Below are 14,520 nucleotides of genomic sequence, written 5' to 3'. Positions count from 1 at the left end.
AGAGAAAACAGTGTAAATGCCAATAAATTAAACATTCATACCTCAAGCCATAGGAGATTAAATTAATTGGTTGTTTAGCTTACCATAGGTAATCCTATGTCAGCAGGAGCCAAGGGTTTTCCAATATTTTCTTCTAATTAGGTAAGTAGTTAATTAGTTAGGATTAAAACATCCTCAGTACAAGTGCTGGGGGTTAACTGAGTTTAAGAATCAGACATATTTAGGAAGAGGATTTACATAATTTTTTACTCTTCCTTTGCTCTTTCTAGCATGTTTTGGTGGTACTGTATTTGCTATTGTTTTAGAGTGACACCTAGTGTTTGTTTAAAACAAAAGAAAGTAACTGCCTTCTCCACAAATAATACGAAAGCATAAAACCTTTTTAGTTCCAAACAGAGAAGGCTGCTTCTACTTTACTTTGGAATACTTGTCTGCACTTCAGCTTTAGTGTTTATATACCTAATGTCTAATTACAACCAATACAGTAATGGATATGAAACTATCAGAAGGGGGAAAGTCTATTAAATTAAAAGGCAACATCAGATATCAATACTTGTTCACAATGACTATTTTGGAACGTTTTCTATGACTAAATTAAAAATGTAAGATTAAACCTCAGCTCTTTGGAATCTTCTGTGAAATGATTTTGGCCTCAGTCCTGTTCCCAGTGGATACGTATCAATTGCCATCACAACTGCCTTAATTAGCACACCCCATTCACAGTCGTAGCCTGGAGGCTAAAAACTGGATATATATCTATATATATATATATATATATATAACACTGAATTTCCCTCTCTCCCTTGAAGATGGTCCCTCCCTGTCAAAGTTACAGAATATTTTTGGGAAGCTTGTACTACTGTTGCCTGTGCTGTAACTTTCTGTGACTTGAGGAGGCATTACTTGTTAGGGCTGGACTCAGTCATGATGCACTTTTTATGAGTACTATATATACATCATTGCAACCTTACATAGCTTATAGTAATCTTATGGAATTCACTTCCAGAGTAGGTAATTGAGAGAACTGGATTTTGAGAGAGCCTGATTTCTTTTATAGCCATTCATTCTTAGGAACCTCTGATACCTTGCCTGAGACAACAAGAAGAAAAAATCCCTTTCCACCTCCTTAGTGCAGCTAGACAATTGTACTGTGCTTTATGCAGCATAGCTTAGAGATCAATTTCTTCCAAATCCCTGCAATTACTTGTTTTTAAACACAAAAGCATAATATCCTAACTTTCATAAATGTTGTTAATAATCATAAAATTATTTAGCCTAAATTAAATTGACTCAATGAACTTGCTGCAGCTGTGAATTTTCTACGTTAATTAGACCCTGTGTGAAGTGTGCTATTTATTCTGAAAAACTCCCAATTTAAAATACTCCTACTATTGGCGTAACTAGTGAGATTCTACCTTTTTGCGGTTGTAAAGCATCATTCACCTGCTCTAGCTCACGTACTTCAAGTGAAGTAACCAAAATTAAAATATACCCTGGATGAGGGTGTACCAGTGTTGAATGTACCCTTAATGCACTTTTGGTATAATACTAGAACTAGATACCCATCTTCCTTTAGCTGTCCACAATAACCATAAGATTTTCTCCCAGAGAAAATCTTCCAAATATTGTCTGTGTGGAATCTCAGACCACTTTTGCCAATGCATATTAACGTCACTTAAACTAACATCATTCCGCCCAGTCTCCTGATGTGTTTAAATCTATGAGAAGTTGCTCAGAATCCCATATATTTTATACTAAGCAGTGTAATTGGCAGCAGCTAATAAAATTATACTGGTCTTATGGGCCACGCGGCAGCCACTGTAACCTCTCTACTCCACAGGCACTCCTGTTCCCTATAAATCTTTCTCACTTATCTTTAACTTATTTTATTAACTTTTACTAATGTGATCAGCGTGGGTGGTGGCTCTTGCACCTGAAGGTGTAGCTCTGCAGAACTATGGGAGAAATTTATAGTTTTAGAAAATTGTCTAAAAAAGCTGATCTCTGACCCTGTCTGGGCTCTGCTTCTGGATCCCTGGCGGGTCAGCCAGTGAAGCCCAACCCTATTTTTCATGTTCATTGTATTGCTGAGCTGAGGTGCTAGCAGTGATATCAACCAAGAAAAGAGAAAGCTGTGTTTCACCCTTCCCTGCAAACAAATAGCCAAATTATGGTGTGTCTGCATTCAGGTTTGCCTTAATGTGCTCTGGCATATGAAAACACATCAATATTTTCTTAAGCACATTTATTTTCTGAGACTTTTATATTAATCATTTGTGCAATATTCAAATCATGCAAACTCTTTCAGAAAGACACAGGATTAAAATAAGAAACATGTTCCAGAAAAGTTCCAGGTTTTACAGTAGTTTTCCCATCAGGATATATATCTTTCCTTTTCAGAGATCACAATGAATAAAAAAATTTGAATTTACACAAACACATACTGTGAGGTATTGCTTGTTTCAGTCTAAAATTAATGATTGGTCTTTAGAAATATGTCTAGACATAAAAACTTAAAGGTCTATATTTTCAGAAATAGAAGGATATGTATATATGGTGCACACATGCCATTGTGATGGGGTGATTTAAGAATCTGAACAGAGTAGGTGTATAAATACCTATATTCTAAATTTATTTGTTCAATTATGCACAATTGTGTGTGCAAGTACTCCATTTGTGCATACAGTCATGGTGGGAGCTTAACTGAGCATGGACCACACATCCTTTTTTGGAAAATGTAGTGTAAATAATATACAGGAAACAAGATAATTAAGCAAATGTTAAGATGTCTGTGTGACCCAAGGACCTTTTGATGTCAACTGTCAAAGGGCACAGAGATATATAAGGATTACAGAGTTCCCACAGGGTCCGGCCTCTACTTTCAACTCTGCCAAATAATGTCAAGTAAGGTCTCTAATGAAAGCTGTGTCACACTGGTTTTCAAAATCATTGTGGGATGTATGTACAGAAACTATGAAGTTATGTATTTATATTAAAAAATTATGCTCTCTAGGATTGTGAATTAAGGCAAGTCACCAAAAGGTGATGCACATACCCATGGCAGGCATGTGCAAATTAATTATTGTATGGTTTACAATGGATGCCCATTTACAGTGTGAGCAAAATGCTAATCAATAGATTATAGGGGCTGGAGGGAAAAACAAAAACAGCAGAAGTTATCCTATTTAGGTGTAAGATAATGAACTTTTGATCTGGAGTGCAGAGGAACCCTCACGGGTTCCTTCCTGTGAGGATAAGCCACTTAATCTTATGAGGAGGTGTCTCAGTGAAACTGGTTGAATATCCTGGGAAAAGGACTTTGGAGTAAGGTGTCTTGTAAGAGCTGGGAAATGCATGTTGGTGAAGTTCAGGCTCTAGTGAGTGTTATGATTTTGTTTTATATGTAACCATTTGTTTCCAATATCACTTGAATCTCTGTTCTTTGATACTAAATTTCTTCATGTTTTCATTATATATGTATCTGAGTGCTGTGTGTTGAGTAGAGTGGTGATCCTGAGTTGAGTTTTATAAGCTGGTGTCTGCTATTCCTTTGGGAATAGTGAGTCTGAGAATTCTGACCATGTTCAGTGGAACAGGGGCTGAGCACTCCAGAGTGATGCATATAGGACTGGGGGTTGGTGTGTGCCTCTTGCTACAGAGAGAGCGAGGCCTGAAGAGTAGTGCTTGTGTTGCTGAGGCTGGTGATTTCAGAGGGCTGATCCACAGCAAGCCCAATCAAGACTTCCTCACACTAAGAGCAGGTGATGGTGAGGTGCCTCACAACCCTGGATACCCCTGAGAAGCATCAATCTGTCAGACAAATACTCACTGAGGCTGTATATTTAAGGCGGGCCCAATAGTCCCAAAGACCAACACTCTTCAAGGGAATATGTCTCTTTTTTTCAGTGCCACATAATAACTAGCGTAAATATATTTTAAAATTTTACAATTTTCAGCCATCTGTGGACTATAATAAGACTGTCATGAACATTAAATAGTCTCACCCATCTGTAAAAATCTCCATTGCAGTACTACTTTATACATATTACAGTGTAAGTTAGCAATATTGAGTCAATCTGTTTAAACAAAAACCTTAATAGTCAACTGTAGCATTGACAAACCATTTAATTTCATTCCCATAAAAATGGGACCAGAGTAAGACTTCCATTATTCTATGTTCTCTTCCTCAGCCATATCTTGTTCTGGGTGCCTCTGGAACTTTGCTTCCTGCTTCTATGTATATATAAGAGAACTTCCTTTAGCATATGGAACATGAAAGTTTGCCAAGTTGGTAGGCATCAGTCTGTTGTCGGTCCTCACATGTTAAGCAGTTTTTATTTTGAATAATGGAATTGTTTATCATCATGCCCTGTCTCTCCTCACTATATCACCAATCTTTTAAGATAATTCCTGAGTTCATGAGTGTTGATTTTTCTCCTACACATAGGAAATGGCGTTCTGTACCTTCCAATGCTCTGTCTACCATGACTGTGATTCGTTCAGTCATGGCTGTCCTAGTGTACCCTTAAAATATTCTCATAGCTTTCCGTTGTAAAATTTGCAGCATACTGCTTGTTTCACTTCTAAAATATTACTTTTAAGGTTCTTCTTTGGAGCATGAAGAGAATAGGTTGCATGGTTGGGCACACATTCCACTTGTCCTCAAGTACTTACAAATGTTTACTTGTGATGTAAATCCCAGTCAAGATTGAGCTATTCCTGACATCCTAACTTCAGAGGTCTCCTGCAAGTTCGACCAAGCTCCTAAATCAGTGAATAATAGCTTACATCCTAATTTGCTGTAGGCCTTACCAATGGAACCCTTAAATACTAAATGTACACATCTTTGCTTACAGGTATCAGTAAATTGCAGTACTTACACATAGTCAAGTAGAAGAGCTATCCAGAATCTTTGTGTTGGCTCAGGGCAGATCCATCCACCAGGTGAATAATAGAACTTCCCTGTAATGTGATAGTTTGAATCAAACATTTGCTACCTTCTGGATATGTATTCCTGTGAAGTCACATGACTGACACCATCTCTATTTCACTTGTACACAGCTTTTCTTTCCTTGTCCAGTCAACAAGAATACACTCACTCCCAGGCTTCCTTTAATAAGGCACTCAGTGTGTTTCAGTCCACCTGCAGTTATAGCTATATAAGTTAAGACAATAATGAGGATCATTTCTCTTCCTTAAAGGTGAAAGCTGGAAACCTACTGGGGTCAGGAAGGATTTTTCTCCCTTGCCACATGGATAGCTGTTTTACAGCATTATTTTCATCCTTAAAAGCATAGGGTAGTGGGCATTACTGGGTGCAGGATTCCAATCCTATATTGCTAAATAAAGTTGGCAAAATAGAAACATTTTATCTTCCTTTTTTTCCTTCAGAAACTGCATTATTAATCAAGACTGTGAATCTTTTAAGAAATAATGCAATCACACCCTAATAAACTGAGATGTAGGATTCTTTTTACACGTACAAAATGAAAATAGACTTTAAAACAAAAGTGTTTCTTTCAAAAAGCAGCATCCTGTGTAAACCAAGGTTTAAACTTCACATTATTCCTAGTCATGCACTAAGCCCAGAAGAAAAAGAACTATGGATAATCAGTTAAGAGAACTGACAGATACCCTGATGTGTTGATCAGTAGTAATACCTAATTTCTATTTCAAGTGTGCTATAATGGATTACCATATAGATGCAGCAAAGCACTAAGCATTAAATAGATCTGTGTGTTTTTTGGAAAAGTAATATTATTTCACATTGTCGGATTTCTTAAAATATTTCATATTACTTTACTGTGAAATTACAAACAAGATGTCAATGGCCAGTTTGGTATTCACAGCAGTATAACTAAGAATCTAGGCTGGAGTGGAAGAAAATGTCATTTGTTTTTCACAGTAAAGGCAGGATACATTTCTTATAACTGTGTGGGAGAAGAGAGAGTGAAGAATGGATTCTCAGGAACACAATCGTGTGTGGTTGTCCATCTGATTGTGAGTTCACCTCCCCAATGTTAATATGTAAAGTAACATCTTTATCTTGGGACTCTGTAATACATAGACACAAGAAGCACTAATTACACAAGAGTTTCAGTCTTAACTTTGAATTAAGTTGTGTTTTTAGCTCATTGAGCAGTTCAGACACTTAGGTGAGCCATTTCCTATGCATCAGGGTCAAAGTGTGCTCAGTTAACTTCGATTAGTTATATCCATTCGCTTAATAACTTGCACGATTTTAAAGTGGTTTAAACAGAAGCTGTGATGTGATTGACCTCAGATAATTACATAGATTGGAAGACCCCTTCAGCTAAGTGTTCAAGATTGGACTGTGCAGCTGATTCCCTAATCTGATCACTGTTGTTCTTTTTTTCTTCTTCAAATGCATTCATTTTTCATCTCTCATTTTGAACTGCTGATGGCAGTGGAGGAGAATAGGAAGTAATGTGGGTCAAATGTGTCTTGAATTTAATTTTAACACAGATATGGAGGCTATTCTGAGCCAGGACTGCTTTGCACACTCTCCTTCCCACTCATTTTATTTCTCCCTATCTTATGATCAGGACTAAAAGGGCTGTTTTAATGCAAGGATCTTCCAAAGGCCCTTCCTCTACCCAATACTGCATTTACCAGGGATAAGGAAAAAGGTGTGGGTTTTTTTCATGTGACTTGCCCTGTGCAACTGAGATCCTGAATTTGCTCTTCCCAATGGGTATCTCAGACTACTCTGTACCATTTCTGTTCAGTGTTGGCTGTAGACAGTCTGAAATTCAGTGGCACCTGGGTTATAACCTGGTTGTAAAGTGAACCCTAGTGTATTTTCAAGTGAGACAGTTGTTTTGTTTGACATTGTTTGGACCAAAAGCTACATACTTACTCTCTGTTCAACCTTCATTACTGCTAAGGTTCTGTGTATTCTATGATTTCACAAACACGGAACCCACACCTTTCTGTAAAATTGTGCTTCAGATTTTAAACTTTCTCCCCCCCCCCCCCGGGCTCTTCTGCTGTAGAGATAATATTGAAAAGGTGAACTGAGCATTTACCAATGTTAGTTTTCTTGATTTTGCACATAGAACAATACCTAAAACAATATCTCCTGTAACGTGTGTGTGACCCGTCGGTGCCTAGGGTAGCCACCTGAAAATGCCAAGGTCAGGGCAGGCTGTAAAAGGAGAGCAGATTCTCCCAACATTGGTGGGTGACACTGAAGTCAGATTCCCAACCAGCCACAAACAGTGCTTCTGATTTCCCACACTAGTTATCAAGAAGCCAAAATAAAAACATACACAGCCCCCTTTACTGCATTTCAGTCTCTGGCTCCCAATCAGCCACTAGGTCCAGTAAAGAGACCAGTTATTTAAAACCCTATGCTCTTTACCAAAAAGGTTCCTTCTGACCCCAAAGGGTCAGCCACAGTACCAGATCAATATAAGTTTGGATCTTACCCAAAATACCACGCTGCCAGCCAATCCTTTAGTAACTAAAACTAAAGGTTTATTATAAAAAGAAAGAAACAAAATATAAGAGAAGTGTTAAAGGATTAAATCAATCAGATACATACAATTGATTTGAAAGTTCATATATATCGGGTTTCTAGAAGAATTGTGGAGTTTGCAGGATTGTATAGTCCTCTGGTATACGGATCTCAGTCCTTTGTTTCACAGCTTCAGTAGATGAGTTGATCCAGAGGTAGGTGATGACTGAAAGACAGACTAAAGACTAGTGACTGAAGATAAAATGAATCTCGGGCAGCTGCCTTTTATGTCCCTTGGTCTTTGCCATGCTGCTTGTGGAATTTTACAGGAACCAAAATGGAGTCCAGAGTCACCTGAGTAAGTCCTGGTGACTCATCAGGTATATCCCTGGCTTCTCTCCCTGGGCCTCTTGTGTTTCTTAATGGGCCATTAAGCAGGCTCTCCCTGCAGTCATCCTGTCTGGGGTGTGTTCCAGACACAGCACAATTTGAAATACAGATATATCAAACATATCCATAACTTCCATTACACATATAATACATGAACATGAACATTATTATCTTACTTAGCACATTATAGCCTTTCTAACAGTATCTGGCATGGCATATCTCATATCAATTATGATTTTGACATTGATGTTAAATAATATAATAAATGCCCTCCCACCCCAATCCAGTCAGCGTGACAGTGTGAACTGCTTATTTCATCTCAATAGGTTGTTAACTCTGAAATTTAAAAATTAAAATTAAAATGTCAACATTATTAATTTAAATGTCACCTAATCGGCTTACCCAACTATTCTAAAATATTCCATATGCCTTCTTGGATGTCAAAATATCACCTCTTCTTTATGCATCTGTCAAAACCTGTAGCTTCCACCCCAACAACCTCTACAATGTAGTTATAAAGGTACAAAAATCTGTGACGTACCAAAAGCTGAAAATATGAGAATAGTTTGAAATAAGTTAAATTTAACACAATCAGTATAGTGAGCCCTGTTAATTTATTTTAATCATTTTTGTTCTTAAAATTTAAACCAAAGAGCACTGGAGATTCTGTGGCAATCGGACTAGAAATCCACAGAATTACTGTGTTTAGGTGTTTAGGTCCAGATTTGACTTCAGAAGAACTGAAGCATGTGGTTTAATTGTAACTGCTGAATTAAAGCCTTATTGTACATAAGATTTTGGTAATGTATCTTGGAGGAGTTATACTTTAATATACAAACTACATACAATGCAGTCAGAACTTGCACTTACAGACTTTGTCATACAACTATTTACAAGTCTAAGCTGTAATTTAAGACATTAAAGAAACAGAATGAGTGGAGTTGTGGGTGCTCAGCATCTTTCTCAATGAGGCCTAATGTGTGAAATTTAGTTATGAAAAATTGTTCAAACAAGAATCATAACACCATGATCATTTGTTTTGAGTTTCTTCTCCTCAAGAGCAGATAGGCAAATCTGGTATGTGTGGTTTTTTAAATCTTCACTCTTTCTTCAGCCTCTGCTTACCCTCATTCCTTATGAGAACCTAAGAGTGATAAGAATTCCTGCCTAGTCACTCTTGTAGGTTAAATTGAAAATCATCATAACATGGTTATATTCAATTTTGGATGAAGCAACTTAACTGCTTGAGCTATATGTATAGGAGACCCTCCTTATTATACCCTCTTACCACCCAGTTGCACTGGTCATCTATTTGTGGCTTCATGTGGCCTCACTTCCCCATTTAAAGTATTATTTAACCTTTTTTAGATACATAAACCCTTTTTGTATGACTTTCTCAAATAGCTATCAATAGGCTCTGGACCTGAGTAGAGAGAATCTAAGTAGAACTCACTTTCTTCGAGTGGTGTCCCTATGGGAGCTCCAGTTAAGGTGTTGGCGCGTCCTCGTATCCTCAGTCAGAGATTACTATCAGCAGTGCTTGTCTGGGTTGCGCATGCGTCGTCCCTGTTTTGTGGTGCCTTTGGCGTTTTGCTAGGCACATGCATGCAGCCAGACCCCTTTAGTTTCTTTTCAACCATCCATAGTCTGAGATGGATCCCTCAGCAGTTTCTGCCTTTAGCCCATCCTAACAATTAGATAGTCTTTAGATAGTATTAGTTTAGTTGTTTAATTACAGTTTAAAATTTTTTATCCTCATAGCGTAGAATAGTTTTTTCCCTCAGGGAATCTGCTGTTATGCCTGGTGCACCAGGATTTAAAAGATTCACCCCCTACAGAGACATGATCCCAGCATCGGAGGGACACTCTCAATGTGTCTGACATCTGGGTGAGGGGCAGTACCCCAAAAGCATACCTATTTTAAGAGCCTAAAGTCCAGAGCTAGAAGGGATAGGAATCTCCAACTCAAACTCAATTTTAATGGAAAAGTGGTTGAGACCCGCCTCAGACCCTGGCCAGGAAACTTCATTATCAGAGTCCAGAATGCTGGATCCAAATGCTGGATCTCTGTTCTTCCCTTTGAATCCAGTGTTATCACCATTGCATTCTATATCTGATCTGGACTTGGGTACTTACCAGGAGGAAGATAGAGGAGAATACAGAGATCTGTGGTTCTCTTTGTGTCATCTTTTGGTTTTCCTACTGCAGGCATATTCCTGAACCCTAGTTGCTGGAGAGACTGGCAATCATGGGGCCATAGCCTTATTGAGGCCACCTCAGGAGTCTTTTAATTATCCTCCAGGTGGTTGGAGTGGTAATGTTTTGTCTGTTAAAGATTTGGAAGTCCAGAGATCCTCTAATTCAACTCCTTTGGATCAGTCAACATTACTGACCGTGATTTCTCAAATACTGTTGATCAGGAGCATTTGGAAATTGATTGAGCTCAGTTTATCACCAGATGAAAATATGGGGGTTGCTTCCGTGTTCTCCCTTCTGAGGGTGCTATGCAGTTCCACAGCTTGATGCATCATTTTGTGTCCACTTTAAATCTTCCTCTAGTGCCTGTGGAAGAGATTCTCACCTGGTGTTGATATGCTTATGGCTACTTCAAGGAGTAGAATATCCCTACCCATTTTGGATAGTTTGCTACAGCTAACTAAGTCCATATGGACCACACCTGCTTCTTGCCAACCTGTTTCTAGGAAAGCTGATAAGTTGTATCAGATACCCTCAAGGATTTTCCTACTTTCACACCCACCCTGTGAGTGGCTGCTACCAGTAACAGAGCTAGATCTGAACTATCACATTATATCGTAGCTGATAAAGAGGGGAAAAGGGTTGATTCATTGAGAAGAAAAATATTCTTTTCATCATCTCTCAGTATTAGGGTGGCGAATTATCAGATAGCCATGGCCTATTACCAGTTCCATGTGGAGAAAGATGATGTGTCTGATGACAGAAAACACCATGTTTGATGCTTTACTGTGTTGCCAGAGCATTGGTGTCGTGAGTGAATGAATTATGCTCTCTTTCACTTCTTTTCATGCGGACAAGATCGTTCTCAGACCTGATCCCAGATTTTTACATAAAGTAGTGTCTGATTTCCACATCAATCAAATCATTACTTTGCCTTTTTTCTCTCTCCTCCCCACCACCCCCAAGCCTCACTATAAAAAGGGGGAATCAGTTCTGCACACTTTGGATGTTAGAAAGGTTTGTCCAAGGGAATAGGTGAGAGCCTAAGAGTTTTTGTAAATCACCTAAATTGTTTGTTTGTTTCTTATGCAAAGAACCACATGGAATATATGGTTTCTTCCCAGACTGTTTCTTAGTGGATTAAACAACATGTTACTGTGTGTTACATGCTAGCGAAAGTCCCTTTTCTTGCTGCAGTTCAACCATATAAAAGCAGAGGCAGCTATTCCCTTCATCTGTCTTAAGAAAGTGCCAGTTGCTGAAATTTGTAAGGCTGTAACCTGGACTTCGGTGCATACTTTCACCAAGCACTATAATCTGGAATTGGTTTCTAAGGCAGACACCAGATTCAGCAAGGCAGTGCTTTAGTATATATTCAGCTAGGACTCTGTTCCCACCTCCAGGTTAGTTTTCAGCACTGCTTTATCAGTCTATCCCGTAAGTGGGAATATGCAGGTCCAGTCAAAGAAGAAATGAAAGTTATCTACCTGTAACTGAAGTTCTTTGAGAAGGGTCTGCATATTCACACTTCTCATCTGCCTTCCCCTTTCTGTTAGAGTCCTTATTGTTCTGTCTCTGGCTTTGTGACAGAAGGAAGTGGGGTGGTGAGGGCGTGCCACCCCCTTTATATTCTCGCCATTAGTAAATTGTAATGCCGAGAGGAGGAGTGAGGTGAGGGTGTGGGAGCACTGTAGCTAACACTGCTAGAAGAGCTTTTTACTATAAGGTCCCCCAAGATGGCATAGTACCCATAAGTGAATATGCAGAGCCATCTCAAAGCACTCTGGTTACAGGTAAGTAATCTTCATTTACTTGAGTCAGTGACCCATCTTGACTCAAGACATTTTACAATTTCCAATCCGAGAACTTTCCTGCAGCCTACAGAAACCTCCAAGTGATTGGAGACTTAATTTCTTACTGCAAATAAAGAAAACTCATAAAGGTGTCATGTCACACACACAAAATAAATATTTGCAAAACACTGGTGGTTTAAAAGAGTCATTTCTTGGCACTCTTTCTTCCAGTAGCCAGGTTGTATGTTACAGTGAGGTTTTCAGTGAGTTTTTAGTCTTACCAACATAATGCATGTTGGAGCTTCTCATAGAGCAAGAATTGTGGAGATTTTGGTGGTGGTGAATGGTGGATGAATAAGCTACGTTCAGAGTGCAGCTAGTCCTTGCTTTTTGGATATTCACATAATCTTACAACTTGTTTAATTTTTCTTCAATATTCTGCATTTATAGACCACCCTTTAAAAAAACATTACTTTTTAGAAGCAATTTGCAGTTATATTGTGTATTACATTTTCTACAGGTCTTCCTATTGTTTATAATGAGTATATTTCCATGGAAGCAAGTTCTTTGCTTTTCATTTACTTCTCTTTGTTCTGAAGCTGAAGATGATATACTATGTTTTTTGACATAATTTGTGCATCAGATTATATTTGATATTTATTAGTAGTACATTAATATGGAGAACTCCATATATTTTTAAAGCTAACATACTATGCCATGTTCTGCAAATGAACGTGCTATTGGGAGTCATATTTACAATTTACCCGTATTTCATTATGTACCCATTTCCATTGTGTTGTCATACAACATGACATTTTACAGTTCTTTGTACAATACAGCAAGAAGTGCATTTTAAAATCCTACGTTACCTACAGTCTTTGAATGTGTTTGTCCTGAAATATTCCAATACAGAAAAAGGTCAATGGTCCTTTTTAGAGGTATAAAATATTGAGTACAAGAGTATTTTTGAATATTAGAGACGTTATACACAAGAAGGATTCTAAGGAGATTCCAGATTCTTAGAAAGAATCTGCAGTACTGCATATGGCAAAATCAATATTCTGTTAATGATACACGATATATATTTTGATGACATACATCAAAGTATTTATTTCTATTTGTTTATTTCCTTGTGGTCAGCTGTTTTGGTTTTTTTTCTTTTAGTCAATTCTTAATAAGTACAAAAAAGTTGGACTGTTTCCATATCAGGCCCCTTTCAAAAGATGCATTCTGAAGGTCATCATTTCATTCATGTTTTTAGCAAATGTTTGTTTTTTAAAAGCCATGAATTCTTACTGTACACTATATGCATATACAGTATGGGTCTAACATTTATCTGAATGCATGAAAAGTTGTGCACAAGTTTTTATTCACATTTGGTACATGTAGTATTATAAAAAACTTAGAATGAAAACACCAAAAATAAAAGTTAATAATTTAGAATGGAAAAAAAACTGAGATTAGATGATTAATGTCAAAGGTGTTGTTGAAAGGTTCAAGGCTCCTAGTATTTTAATACTTAAATGGATAATTATTATATCCTTATATATCCTGCAATCTGATTGGAAGAAACATGGTCCTTAATTAACAGGTAAACCCCCAAATTTTTTAATCATGTTCTCATTTTTAGCCAGTCAGATCTTTCCATTCCAGTCACATTTACCTTGCCCATAGACAGAGAGCTAGACATCTGGCCATGTGATTTTTTTCAGGATAATTATTGTTAACCACTGCTGCCAAGGTAAGCCCTTAGTTGAAAGCCTATGGAAGTACTTGTGGGGATTATGTTGAAGCGAAGTATAATGAGGAATATAAAAGGGATATCCCAGACTTATTTTATCTTCTGAGCTAACTATACAAAGACTTTTAATACTGTCTATGGGACAATTTGCCATAATAATGGTTATAGAGTATTTTTACTCTACTCTGTTCACTGTAGAAAACTGATGTGACCTGAGGTCTAGTTCTCAAAGTCTGAAGTTGCCATGACTTTCATTTTCTGCTATGAAGAAAAGAACATTCCATTTTTAGAGACTGTCATTTGAGTACTGTATACAATTTCTGAAATGCTTTGTTTTCCAACAGATTTATTCTATCGTAATCCATCTTCTGAGCATATTGTTCCAACAGCAGTAATGGCTCATTTGTTGGCCTTATATGAAGGAATAACTGAAGTTTTAAATGTTGTCTACTTGGCTGTGTTGCCTTATTTCTTCTTGCCAGTCTTTATCTTGAAAGACCAACAAGTGGGGTCACAATTGCTTACATTATTACCCGTCACTCATTTTGCATCCTGCATGTAGTTTTTCTTTAAGAAGTGGTGATGCTGTAAGTTTTGTGAAAATGTGCTCCTACTGTTTTGTGTGATGATTAAACAGTACTGCCAATTTCTTTAGAGATAATTATTTGACCTTTAAAATTAGTGTTAAAACTAATTTCCCTTTTGGATTCTTAATCTCTTTTTAAAATTCATCACTCAGCAGCTGAAAAGTTTTCACAAAAGAAGACAAAAGCCATATCTATTGTTTTATATTAATTTGATCTTTTTATATATTCAGCAGCAACAAGCTGGCATTACTTGCCAGAGTTACCTTTGTTGGACATCAGCCTAAAAAAGGCCTTATATACAACTTAGCCATGTTGGCTTGCACTACACTTAAA

General features: G+C 37.5%; 1 protein-coding gene across 7 annotated transcripts in view; it reads left to right on the top strand.

Annotated features, from left to right (window-relative positions):
- Positions 1–14,520, top strand: part of RALGAPA2 (Ral GTPase activating protein catalytic subunit alpha 2) — a 346,401-nt gene that overhangs the window by 34,953 nt on the left and 296,928 nt on the right. The gene's annotated exons all lie outside the window — the stretch shown is intronic.

The sequence above is a fragment of the Emydura macquarii genome, unplaced genomic scaffold (genome assembly GCF_026122565.2).
Source record: "Emydura macquarii macquarii isolate MOO-44397 ecotype Brisbane River unplaced genomic scaffold, CSIRO-AGI_Emac_v2 contig_3305, whole genome shotgun sequence".
Classification (NCBI taxonomy): domain Eukaryota; kingdom Metazoa; phylum Chordata; order Testudines; family Chelidae; genus Emydura; species Emydura macquarii.
This window is presented reverse-complemented; position numbering and strand designations above follow the sequence as displayed.